The sequence below is a fragment of the Eucalyptus grandis genome, chromosome 8 (genome assembly GCF_016545825.1).
Source record: "Eucalyptus grandis isolate ANBG69807.140 chromosome 8, ASM1654582v1, whole genome shotgun sequence".
NCBI classification, from domain to species: domain Eukaryota; kingdom Viridiplantae; phylum Streptophyta; class Magnoliopsida; order Myrtales; family Myrtaceae; genus Eucalyptus; species Eucalyptus grandis.
The window spans coordinates 32,479,822-32,490,387 of record NC_052619.1 but is presented as its reverse complement, the minus strand read 5'-3'; the positions used below and the strand labels follow the sequence as shown (position 1 = coordinate 32,490,387).

The window sequence follows — 10,566 nt, the reverse complement described above, 5'->3', positions numbered from 1 at the left end:
CATTAGAATTATCAATATACATCTAACTTAGGAAATTGTCCTAGAGAAATATCTAATTATCTATAACCAATGAAATACTGAAATTACTTTGGTCCTTGATAGGTTTTAGAGATGTTTTTACATCCTTTAGATGACGCAATCGCAAAAGAAATACATAATTTTGTGTTTGTGATCTAACCCCTGACGCAGCATGGTGAAATGAGAATTGATAACGAGGCCTAGTGCAGTCAATACACTCTTGTTAGGGTAGTGAAGATTCAGCGGTCAACGACCCTCTTCGATGATTGAAGTTAAAAATACTTCACCCGAATCGACCGGTGGTGGAGCACGATAAACAGGAACGGGCATCTTCATTGGGAGGTTCGGGACGTCAGCCTCGAATTTCAAAACTTGAATCGCTTGCTGTACGGACGGCCTCAAGGTCCAATCTGGATGAGCACACCACAGCTCCACCATCATTAAGCACTCGACTTACTTCTTCCCGAAATCTGAGCTCATCCTTTCATCAACAACCTCTAGAAGCTTCCCGTCTCCGTAACGATCCCAAACCCACTCGACTAGACTCATCTCCGACTCCGGATCTTTAGGATCCCTAGCTCTCCTTCCCGTGGCAATTTCTAGGGCGACGACTCCAAAACCGTACCCATCTGATTCTTTGCTTGCCCGGTCAGTGGTTACGTACTCAAGTGCAAGGTACCCAAAAGTACAGGCTAAACCAATAGTCTGTGGACCGAGTTCGTGGTCCATCAGCCTTGCCAAACCGAAGTCACCCAATTTCACATTGAAATTAGAGTCTAGCATGACATTGCTAGATTTGATGTCCCTATGTATTACACGCTGCTCTCTCTCTCCTCATGCAAATAGAAGATCGCCGACGTTAAACCGATCGAGATTCTATACCTAATTGACCAATTGAGAGGACCCTTCTTTCCAAAGAGATGCAAGTCAAGGCTCCCGTTCGGCATATGCTCATAGATGAGCAAGAGCTCGTGCCCGTCGTGACACCAACCTTTGAGCTGCCCGAGGTTCCGGTGCCTTAAACTACTAATGATCTTCACCTCAGTGACAAATTCTCTTTTCCCTTGCTTGGAGACTCTCGATATTCTCTTGACCGCAATTGTCATATCTAGGTTGAGTTAAAATCCCCGGTACACAGCCCCGAATCCTCCTTCACCAAGCTTTCCGTCATCCGAGAAGTTGTTGGTTGCTGAAGCAAGGTCCTGGTAGGAAAACCTCCTTGGTCCAGCTCGCCTCTCGAAGTCATCATTGATAGACGTCAGCGTCGCCGTCTCTGGTATCTTCTCCGCGCTCTTTCGCTTCCTCATCATCCGTATGATTCCTATAGCTATAACTACACCAGAAGCTACCATAATGCTCAGCGGAATCGTCAAGCCAAGTCTCTGGCCAACCGTTTTTGGATTACCACTATTCGGTCCCTCCACAGCTAAACTCGACTTGAAATCCCAAGAAAAAAGGGTGTGTAATTCCGCGGTATAGCCGCTCGTGGCTGAAAATCCTATCACGACCCATTCGGGAAGGACTGTCCTCAGATCGATCTGATAAGAGAGGCTTCTGTTCTTGTGGGTTTGGCGTGGTGTGGAAGCTCCACGACACACTTAAATTCATCGTGGAAGCATTATAATCGATCCATGCGTCAATAGTATCTACGCTATGATAAGTGACATTCCAAGGAGTGGCAACATTCGTAGAAATCGAGTTCTTGTTGATTCCGACATGCTTTTAAGCAGGGTCCCATTCTGAGTTTGCGAAAGTGTCAAACTTGACGTGTATGATTTGATTCTAGGATGAGTCGCTGTTCATGGTGTTGAACAGGCCTAGAAATCCACCTGCCGAACTGACGGGAATTTGAAATCTTGCAGGAGCCATGAAAAATGCGAACCCCTCACCATATTGGCCAAGAGGCTTATTGCCGGTGTCGATGGTGAAGCGGAAGTGGGTGGTGAATGATGGAAGTAATTTGAAGGTGAAACGCTCACAACTCATACAAGAAAGAGAAGAAAATAGATAAACTTCCATATTTATTTTACCTTAACAAAAAATAATTGCAAGACTCCCCTATTTATAGACTTGTTACATGACGTTTACTCTTCCTATTAAATAAAGCTAGCACTCCAAATAAGATTTAGAAAATAGCAAAGCAATCACCTTATCTTATCATGTTTCACTATATATCTAAAAACAATCACTACCTCTAGAAATATGAACAGACACATTAAAGATAACGCTTTTATGACTCTTCTTCAATGCAAATACTAAACAGTTATTGGTATTGATGAATTTGGTTTAATTTCTAACACTCTCCTTTAAACCAAAATTTCTTCCATCGATCATTCCAAGTAAGCTCTTAAACTTTCGGAAAGTATCGATCTTGAGAGATTTGATAAAAATGTCTACTACTTGATCTACAATCTTCACATGTAACAATTCAACCTGATTCTCTTTAGCCTATTCTCAAATGCAATGATATCGAATATCGATATGTTTGCTTCATTCATGAAAAATTGGATTTTTCGCCAATGCAATAGCAAAAATATTATTAACAAAAATCTCAGTTTTTTCTTATGCTCCATAAGAATATCTTTGAATAATCTTCTCAACCAAATTGCATGACAAACACATGAAAAATTCAGCTATATATTCAGCTTCACATGTCGATAGAATAACATCGAGTTGCTTCTTTGATAAGTAGGTAAAAGTAGTGTCAGACAAGAAAAATACAAAGCTTGTAGTGCTCTTTCGATCATTAATATCTCCACCATAATCACTATCCGAATAAGCTCTAAGTTGGAAGGATTCACGATGATAGTATAGGCCATGAAATGTAGTACCTTTGATATACCAAAGTATCCTCTTTACAGCTTTAAGATGAGATCATTTCGGTTTCTTCACATATCGACTCATAAATCCAACACTATACATAAAATCCGATCTCGTGCATGTCAAGTATCTCAAACTCCCAATCAAACTTCTATAATATGTTGAATCAACATTCACACCATCATCAAACTTTGAAAGCTTGGTTCCGCACTCCATTGGTGTATTGACCGGAGTACAATTCTTCATGTTGAATTTTTCAAGGGTATTTTCTACATATCCTTTTTGGGAAATAAAAATCCTCTCAACACTTTGCTTCACTTCAATCCCAAGGAAATAATTCATGAGACCATTATTAGTCATCTCAAATTCTTTCACCATTGATGCCTTAAAAACATCAATCATCGCTAGATTATTTCCTATAAAAATAAGGTCATCAACATATAAACAAGTGATTAGAACATCACCTTTTTCTTGCTTCAAATAGAGTGCATGCTCATTTGGACATTTAGAAAATCCATTCGCCTTGAAATATATATCGATTCTGGGATTCCATGCAATCAGTGCTTGTTTAAGTCCATATAGAGCTTTCTTTAACTTTAGCACTTTGTCTTCATGAGCTTTCACAACAAACCCTTTCGGTTGTTCAATAAAATCTCTTCTTCAAGGATGCCGTTAAAAAATAATGATCTGATATCCATTTGATAAATTCGTCAATCACTTTGAGCAGCGATAGAAATAATCGATTTAATTGTTTCCATGTTGATGACAAGGGTAAAAATTTCATCATACTCGATTCCAGCTTTTTGTTTGTACCCCTTTGCAACTAATCTAGCATTGTATCTTATCATCTCTCCTTTGTCATTCTTCTTGGCCTTATACACCCATTTGACTCTAATCGATTTCTTGTCCTTTGATAGATCAGTAAGCTCTCATGTTTGATTCTTCTCAATGGCTTCAATTTCTTTGTTCATGGTTTTTCTCCATTTTTCCTTTTTAGCCACATCATTATAAACAAGTGGCTCACAATTTGCAAGAAGAGATACCAGGTGAACCTTGTCGATAACTTCATAAATGTCAGACAATCTCCTTAATTTTAGCATTAGCGGTTCATCGACACCAATTCAAGAGATTGGTGATAATGAACTCGAAGAAAATACTGGAGAAGAAGGTGTCGGATGATCTATCAACTCTGTTAGATTAGTATCACCATGAGCATTCACTTCATCTTTTGGAGGGAGAATTACCAAAAAAGTCCTAAACCTATTGCAATTGTGCAAATTTAGTCCTAAACTTTTTTTTTTTTTGCCAATTTAGTCATAAACATTTTACAATTGTGCCAATTCAATCCATTTGGCCAAAATCGGTTGGCGGCGATGTGGACGCAGCCGAGGACAACTAGGTTGGCAAACGTTGATGTGTCAATTTTTAACTTTTTTTAATTTTTTTTTTTTTTTCCCCATCTTCTCCTTCCTCCGGCCAATCAGCGTTGGCTAGAGGCAAGGGCTCGCGAGATTAGCCTCACCGACCACTAGTGAAGGTGAGCCTCGCCCGGCGATGGCGAGGCCGCCGTCGGCACATCTGGCGAGGCTCGGCCTCGCTCAACCTCGCCATCCCTAGGCAAGCAGCCTCACCGGCCACTAGCGAGGTTAACCCTCGGCTTGGTTGGGCGAGGCCCCGCCAAACGAGGCTGCCATCGCCAAATGCGGCAAGGCTCGGCCTCTCACCGGTCGATGGGTGGCCTCGGCTTCCAACACCTCTCGCCTCTAGGGTCGCATTGAGGGCAGCATCCAGAAGCTCCGCGCCGAGCGAGAGAAGTCAATCCGGGCCATGGCCAAGATCTCCAAGACCAAATCCAATGCTTCATATCTCAAACCCTCGAAACCCGGGTCGACGACGGCGGTAGAAAGAAGGCCAGTTCCGTCTCCCGCTAGGCAAAGCCGAGCCTCGCCAGATCTGGCGACGGCAGCCTTGCCCACTCGACCTAGCCATGGTTGGGTGAGGCCAAGCCTCACCATATGTGGCGACAACAGCCTCTCCGTCGCTAGATGAGGCTCGCCTTCGCTAGTGGTTGGCGGGGGTGAGCCTTGCCAGTGACCGGGCACCAGCTAGCCAGAGGAAGGAGAAGATGGGGAAAAATAAAATTCAAAAATTCAAAAATTCAAAAAAAAATTAAAAAATTACCACATTGGCATTCGCTAGCTACTCGTCACGGCGGTGTCCATGTCGGCGTTAGCCGGCCAATTTTGGTCAAATGGACTGAATTGACACAATTATAAAAGGTTTAGGACTAAATTGGAAAAAAAAAAAGTTTAGGATTGAATTGGCACAATTTCAATAGGTTTATGACTTTTTTGGTAATTCTCCCTTTTTTGGATTGTCTTCCCACATGCCATCTTCATCGAACCTGACATCTTTGCTTATATACACTTTCAAAATGTTATGATCAAATGATTGATAGGTTTTGGATAAGGAGTCTTACCCAAAAAAGATGAGCTTTTTGCTCTTGTCTTCCAATTTCGATCTTTTCTAGTCTGGCACATGAGCATACGCAATACTTTTGAAAATTCTCAAGTGTGAAGCACTTGGTCTTCTCCCAGTCCATGCTTCTTGTGGAGTTACACCTTCAAGTACATAAATGGGATATTTATTTTTAAAGATAGACTACACACAAAATAGCTTCAGCTGAAAGCTCATTTGGCAAATTTTTGCTCTTCAACATGCTTCGAACCATGTCAAGAATGGTTCTATTTTTTCGTATGCCATTTTGTTGAGGAGAATACAGAGCCATCAAGAAATGCTGAATACCATGATCCTCACAGAATTTGTTGAATATGGTTGAGGTGAATTCTCCACCATAATCAGTCTTCATAGCTTTGATAAAATAGCTACTCTCCTTTTTAGCCAAGTTCTTGGATTGTTTAAACATATCAAACCTGTTTTTTTTAATTAAAACCCAAGTTTTCCGAGTAAAATCATCAATAAAAGTAACAAAATAACGATGACTACCATATGAATGAGGAGTAATTGAGCCACACACATTAGAATAAATCAATTCAAGCGGCTTCTTCACTCAATAAATCGCTTCCTTTGGAAAGTTAATTTTGGAATGCTTACCGATAACACACCCTTCACATAATTGATCGAGATGATCAATATGTGGTAAGCCACAAACCATCTTCTTGCAAGAAAACAAATTAAGTATGCCAAAATTGAGATAGCCAAATCTCAAATGCCACAACCATGAAGGATTATCAACACACACCTTCAGATATCGAGACATATCGTTCTTTATACTGGGAGTAAACATCTTGTTATTCGACATCTTTACATTCGCAATCAGTTTGTTATTCCTATCTCTTAGTACAAGATTTAAATCTTTCATATGAAAAGTATAGCCTTTCTTCAAAAGCTATCCCAAACTCAAATATTATTTGACATTTTCAGTATATGATAAACATGAGTAATAAACTGATGTGCACAATTCTTCAAGCGAATCAGAATTGTACCTTCGCCTTCAACAAGAATTTTGGAGTTATCACTGAAAGAGACTTTTTCTTAATTGTCTTGTTTAACTTGGTAAACATCTCCTTTCTCCCGCATATGATTGCTTGCACCAATATCCAAATACCACGTACCAGTTTGACCTCCTTCATCTTTTTTGAACGCCAATAGTAGAACCTAATTAGCGTCATTCACTAAATTTGCCTTTTCATCTGCTCCACTACTCTCCTTGTTCCAACAGTCAGAAGCATAATGGATAAGTTTATTACAATGATAACATTGAATTTTAGATTTATCATATCACTAGCCTATCGAGTTCTTTATTTTTCCACCAGCACCTCTTTTATACTAGTATCTACCATCACTTCAAGTAGCATCTCCTCTACTTCATCCACAACTTCTTCCTTGAAAACGACCTCGTCCTTGACCATGATCACAATCTTGGTTTGTCCCGCGAGTTTGTGTAGGTTCTCTTCTTTGTTCCTTCTCATCTCAAATGGTCAACCGCGTTTGGAGAACTTCTTCCACTAGTTCAATCTTTTTTCTTTTGAACCTTTCTTCATAGGCTTGTAACGAACCTATAGGCTCATCAATCATCATGGCATCCAAGTCTTTGGATTCTTCAACTGCAACAACAAACAATGTGGTCATACTTCTTGTCTAAGGACTGAAGTATTTTCTTAAACACAAACATCTAAAACATTTTCTCTGTTTCTTTTCATCCGATTAACAATCGCCAAAACTCTTGTGAAATAATCAGCAATTGATTCAAATCATTTCATATCAATTACCTCGAATTCGCCTCTTAAGGTTTGAAGGTGAATCTTCTGAACTTTTTTGTACTCCTTAATGTGTATTATGAAGAATCTCCCATGCCTCCTTAGTAGTAGTAGCATTCGAAACTTTTTCAAACATGGAATCATCTAAAACTTAATAGATGATTGATAGAACATATTGATCTTTCGAACAAACCCTCTCCAAGGCATTTCTCTAGTTCTGGTTCAAGGTAGCTTCTTTCTCTAGCTCATCATAGCCAGTATTGACAAGTTCCCACACACCATATGCGTTGAGTAGAGCTTTCATTCTAACAATCCAATTACCATAATTTTCTTTGATAAGACAAGGGTATTAAAGAGGAAGCTGATTGTTTGTCAAAACCATGATCACAAACCGCAAAGCTTTGATATCACTTTAATGGAAGTAATTTGAAGGTGAAACGCTCACAACTCACACAAAAAAGAGAAGAAGATAGATAGGCTTGTAAATTTATTTCACTTTAATAAGAAACAATTACAAGACTCCCCTATTTATAGACTTATTACATGACATTTACTCTTCCTAATAAATGAAGCTAGCATTCCAAACAAATTCTAGAAACTAATAAAACAATCACCTTATCTCATAATGTTTCACTATATCTCTAAAATTAATCACAACATCTAGAAAAACAAAGAGACTCATTATAGATAATGACGAACAAACTCATTAAAGATAGCACTGCATTTATGACTCTAGTATCGAACAGTTATCGGTACCAATGAATTTGGTTTAATTTATAATAGTGAAGTTGGAGAGCTTCCCTGAACCGGAGTCCCATAGCCGGACCTTCTTGATGTATGTGGCTCTGCCACGTGGCAATAGTAGATCTGACTCGTAATGTCGACGTTTCCAACTGTAGGAGGCTCCGCATCTCCCTTGTATGGTATTGTAATTCAAAGCAAATCACAGAGCATGCAAGAAGGGAAGGGAAGACGAGAGACAAAGTTGTAGAAATTGATAAAGACACTGTTGGACATAGAGTGACCAGAGAGACCTGAGATCGTGCAATTGACGTCGCTATAGATGGAAATGTCGCTCAGATCAAGTAGCTTGATGTCTCAATCTTTTCTTGTTTGTCATGTTGCTTAGGTTTCGGTGGTACTCGCAAATATTTTAAATTGGATTGCGAACCTACCGAAGAATATTCGAGCATGAATATATAAACAAGGACATGAAGCCAACCAACTCCGACTAATAAACCGCACCGTTGTTTGGAGGTAAATAGGATATGTTTAACAATTGCAAAGGACCCTCGATTAGACTGCGGCAAAGAACCGATACTCGTTAGGTTGTGCTTCGATTGGCTGTGTGACAGAATGGTGGATGATTTCAATGGAAGAAATTTAATGACCGGCCAATATTTTTCAGGCATAAGTTACCTCAAAGCTTTGTGGATAAGACATTGCAGATGCACTTTGTAGTACATTAGATATATCCTCCTAAGGGGGAGAAGAAGGGAAATAGTTTAATAATAAGTATCCGAATTTTTGCTTAGACTAGTTCCCACTTGCACATGCAAACCGATAGAATCCATAAAAAATATTCCACAAGCTCTAGAAGGTACCCCAAAGATTAGAATAGAGAAACCGGTGCTTTAATATAAAAAGGACAAAAGATAAATGATTTTAATACCTATCCATAATAAAGACCATCTCCTATTTTGAATTTGCCGAAGTAAGATTTTTATGTAAAAGTTGAAGTTATTTGAGACTTTTTAATAGGAGATCCGAGTGGTTTCCTCGGAGGTGGGAAATTCGTCTACTTAAATTTATTAGTTTGATCTTTTTTCTTTTGGCTTTATTCCTTTCATTTTAACCTTTTTTTTTTTTTTTATGCGGCGATTGTGTGGTGCCATATTAGCGCCACTTGACCTTAGATAATATCAACAATGAAACATTATATTCATGTAGGATTTTTAGGCAATTTTGGACAGAACTATAATAAAATGTATACGTATCACACAAATACAAGTATGGGATTTTTAGTGTCACGAAAAAAGAGTTTTGGGCAAATGTGTTACAATAAGCATAGTCTGATATTTTTGTAGTTTTTTTTTCTTTATTTAAAAGCACTTATTATTAGCATTCATCTTGAGCCAAGATCGAACTCTCCATAAGATTCATAGTTACATTACTTATTGAGCTCTCCATAAGATTTATAGTTGCCTTACCTAAGGTTTCCTTGTTCGTAGACAAAGCTAATTTGGGATTGTCTTTCATTTCACGGCATAACCTATATCCATGTGCTTCATATTCGACTAGAGTTTGCTCCCAAAATAATAGTCATCCCTACCCTTCACGTCAATCCCGTGAGTCTTTTATCCATTCTCATTCGATTATGGTAGGGGAGTAACTCAAAATAGAAAAGCTCACATTTTTTTTTAGGGATAAGTAAGCTCGAATTGATGATTTCCACCACGTTAAGATAACACTTTACCGCGAAGTTATATCCCCTCCCCACTCCCATCAAGAAATAGAACTAAGTAATCTTAAGATAAAGGTTTGAGAAACTCAACGCCGTGTCTATGCAATTGATCTTATTAGCCTATAAGCTTGGCCTTATAATCTTTTAAAGCTTAGTTGAATTGACACAGCGAATTTGCATATTAGAGTAATATTAATGGGTTGTTGTGTACAAATAACATCTTGGTTTTGCATTCACTCCCGTGAACAAAACCAGTAAAGATGGGGCAGCATCAATGAGGGTACTCCCGATGGCCAATTCTGTACCTTCAACATACTCTACAAATAGAGAAATACATAGAATTGAACATAACTCGAGTCTCCCTACAAAAATTTTGTCTTGTGGTTTTGAAGGATCCAGCTACAGGAGAAATGGGAATAAGTTCATTAACTCTTTTTTCAAGTTAAAAATTTCTTGCGATCTCATCACGCAACTCCATCGGCTGAAGCATTGATCCAATATATATGGTGTTCTTATGAGGATCAGCGCATTACATAACTAGACTTTAGATAACAAGCTCAAGATTATATGAGATAAAAACGCTCTAAAGATAGCAGCGAATATAGTATGTTGAAAATGTAAAAATAAAAAATAAGAAATTAAAGCACTAACAGAAAAACACACACACACACACACACACATCTATATATATATTTTTATATATAAAAGAAGGGCCAATTGCACACCCTTTTAGACGTAGATGGAAACCTCAATTACTATGCTTATATACACAGACAGATACATGAAGATGGATATGAGTAGATTTTGGGAGATTAAGGACAAAAACGAAAGACGGAAATTACTTTTGTCCTCAACAGATATTAGAGATGTTCCTATATCCTTCAGATGACGCAGTTGCAGGAGAGGTACCTCCCAGAGGCATTATTTGCTTGTAATGTAGCCACTAACGCAACATGGTAAATTATGAATTGTAAATTTACAACG

At 38.7% G+C, this 10,566-nt stretch overlaps 1 pseudogene; it reads right to left on the bottom strand.

Moving 5' to 3' along the window:
• Positions 1–264: 264 nt before the first annotated feature.
• On the bottom strand, positions 265–10,504 carry LOC120287168 (annotated as a pseudogene).
• Between the last annotated feature and the right edge of the window lie 62 nt (positions 10,505–10,566).